Genomic DNA, 3,389 nt, shown 5'->3' with positions numbered 1-3,389 from the left:
AATCGAGAACCGGTTATCTTCATTTCACCCTAGAACCATTTTTTAGCCAAAAATCATTGATTTGGTCAGCAAACTGTTGACCCAGGTAGTTGAACCGTTTGAACCATCAATTTGGACAACAGTTTTTTGGCTTTTTTTTTTAATTTTTTCAGTTTTTGTCGGATGGGCCATCTGTTCGGTTTGAATGGTCAAACCATTTGATTCAGGAACCAAACTCCTGAACAGCTCATTGTTCGGTTCGGTTTTAAAAACCTTGCTTCATATTCCTTTTAATTAAGCTTTTCAATTGGCTCCACCTTGCAAAGTCAAAAGCAATTGTATGAAAGCCCCCCAAAACTGACACTTGGGTTCAGTTTGGAAAGAGCACAAATACTGCAAAATCTTGTATTTTATATATCTTTGTACATATTTGTATTTATAAGATCTCTTGTTAGTTGTAGCGGAGACCAACTGGTTGATAAGGTCTCTTACTGGTCGTAAATGAGACTTGGGATGTATATATATATATATATATATATATATAAAATATATATATATATAACTTGTCTGAAGTTGTTCGGTCAATACACTACAATCAATGAAAAAGCCCTCCAAACAGACCCTAAGGCTGTGTTTGATATTGATTAATAACCAACAGGTCCTATAACAATTGGCATCATGGCATGTCTCACACATAAGATTGGATTGAAATCATTGGATAACAAGCATTTTCTCAATAGGTGGCTAAAGTTAAATCAAATAAATGGATAAAGAGATGGGCGACAGGGCGAGTAACAAGACTACGAAGAGAGAGAGAGAGAGAGAGAGAGAGAGAGAGAGAGAGAGAGAGAGAGAGAGAGGGGCTAGCTTAATAATGGATTACAAAAACATTATACTCAACAACCGCGTCTCCAGTCTTGAGATCCATTCTGTGGGTCTTGGCATGAGCATAGCCTCGAGCAAACCCGAAAAGCCCAGTTCCTCCGACCACCGGCATCTCTCTTACCGTGGAGAATACAGTATTCCTCCCCAGTATGCTAAGCGTGCTTCCGTTGTACTTCCCTTCCATGAATGCATAGTTCAAGACCATCAACAAACCCAGCTCTTCTTTCGATGTGGAGGCGTAGATCCCTTGAGCCCTTCCAACCAGCTTCGAGGTCACCTCTGGAGTTTCAGTTAATGGGTCATCTATCACGAACACTGCACCAAACCCTGTGGCTAATGATGATTTGTATGCCGGTGGCTTTACAATTTGGATGGCAGTCGGATTCCGGCCACTAGGAATGTCATGAAAGTAAAAGTGAAGGTGGGTTATTTTTTCTCGCTTAAGCCCCATAGACTCTGTTTCTGTGGTTTCAGAGAAACGATCAGACTTACTACTTACAGCAACATTGGTGAAGAGGAAGAAGAAAAAGAAGGAACTTGGAAAAATGGCAGCTGAATAGCTGGATTTGGAAAGAGTGCTGGCCATGGAAACAATATGGATGTAAATCCTTGGGAAGAGATTGATCGAATGATAAATTGACTTGAAAGGCTTATCTCCTATAGTCCTATATATAAGTGAAGAAGTATATATTCTGTATTGTAGTCAGTGACTCGGTGCATTCTAAAGTAGTTTTGTCATCGTTTTAAAGACTCTGTAACTGCATATTTTATACAATAGACATGATTAGTAGTCCAAGGTTTTAAGACCGTTGTTGATGCAGATGGAGGTCAGACCGTCTGGCCTAAAAACCGGGTAGGGTATTGGTTTAATTTCAATGCCAAAACTGTTTAATTTCCCAAAAAACTATAGAATTGATCAATGACCTGGTGACCCGATTGGTTGAACCATCAATCCATTCAACTTGGATAATGATTTTCAGTTTTTTTTTTTAAATGTCATGAGTTTATTTATTTAGACCAGACGGTTAAACCACTAGCTGACTTGAAATCCGATGGACGAAGCAGTTCCGGTTCAGGATCAGGTTTTTTAACATTGCAAAGGAGCTATCACATGGAACAAAAGTCTTGAAGTATCACTTATGCGTCAAGCTACCGGGAAAGCACTGTTTATATAATTTTGATATCTAGCCCATAGAAGCCAGGCATGATTACTTTCCTCCTTGTGAAGCAAAGTTTACTTCCTACTCTTTTTGATATATTATTTTCAAATTTTCATTGTAAATATAGCGTGGCAAATATAATCATAACAAAAATAAATTAGTGTACAAGATAAGAAAGAGAAGAAGAAAGGATGAAAGGGAAGAACCCTTTTATCATTCATTCTAATTTTTAAGTTTTCATGCCGTCTGCCGTCCACTGCACTAAGTTGGCAAAACCAAATTAAATTGCAATTAGGGGGATAATGGTTACCCACTATTAGAACTGGTGCATTTACAACCTTTGCAAATCTACATTATTATCAAGTTACAAAGTATTTGATAAATTGCATTTTATAAGCTTATAAGAATGGGAATGGGGCGGGTTTAGGGTGGGGATTATATTCCCATTCCCAAACCCCATTTTGAATTGAATTCTCATTCTTAACTCCGATTCCTGTTGGGGATAAAATTTATCCTCCATCCCCATTCCCCAGCAGAGATGGATTCCCTATGGAGACCCGGATCTCCAAAATTTTAAAATTAACAGTATTAATTAAATTAAAATAAAGAAAACTTTTCAAATATAAATAATATTTTAAATACATTGAAATATATAATAATATATATTAATATATATAATTGAGGTCAGGGTGGGGTGGGGACTTCATTCCCCATCTCCATCCCCAACCCCAACCCTGACCCCATTCAAGGATTCCTATTAATCCCCATCCCCGACCCCATTGGGTTGGGGAGGTCAGGTACTTGACGGGATGGGGAAAATTTCCATCCCTAGATATGTATAGTGAAATATGCTTTTCTGGTGCAACTTGGGTGGGCCTACACACACACACACACACACACACACACACACTAGTAAGCATGCACGTGCTTTACATGTGACAATTCTAAATGATAATAATGATAGTAATAATATATTCAAATTTTTTTATAAATTGTATGTATTTTTATTTTTTATTATTAATCAAATACATATTGCAAAATCCAAATCTAATTACATAAACACCCCATTCAAATATGTGATAATCTGATCAAGTTGTAAAGTTTCAAGTATCATTAACAGGCATACTTGCTTTGCTAGACTTTTCTTTTTGTAGTAATTTTTTTTGTGTATCTTTTTTCTTTTGCTCATTTATCAAAAAATTGTAAGATTTAAATAGAGGGAATCGAATGAAGTGAAAAGTAGTAGGTCAATTTATAACTTAAACCTTACAATTAAATAGGGATACTTTAGTCAAAAAAAAGTTTCACAATTGTATTCATATTTTTAATAGTAGTGTAAATATAGAATTATAGGTGTGTTCAACT

At 36.4% G+C, this 3,389-nt stretch overlaps 1 pseudogene across 1 annotated transcript; it reads right to left on the bottom strand.

The window, feature by feature from the left end:
* Positions 1 to 583: 583 nt before the first annotated feature.
* Positions 584 to 1,552, bottom strand: LOC148869964 (dirigent protein 22 pseudogene; annotated as a pseudogene). Its single transcript, XR_016106705.1, has one exon. The product of XR_016106705.1 is annotated as a dirigent protein 22 pseudogene (transcript).
* Between the last annotated feature and the right edge of the window lie 1,837 nt (positions 1,553 to 3,389).

Source organism: Nelumbo lutea, chromosome 2, assembly GCF_056320005.1.
Source record: "Nelumbo lutea isolate HS-2025 chromosome 2, American lotus-T2T, whole genome shotgun sequence".
Lineage (NCBI taxonomy): Eukaryota > Viridiplantae > Streptophyta > Magnoliopsida > Proteales > Nelumbonaceae > Nelumbo > Nelumbo lutea.
This window is presented reverse-complemented; position numbering and strand designations above follow the sequence as displayed.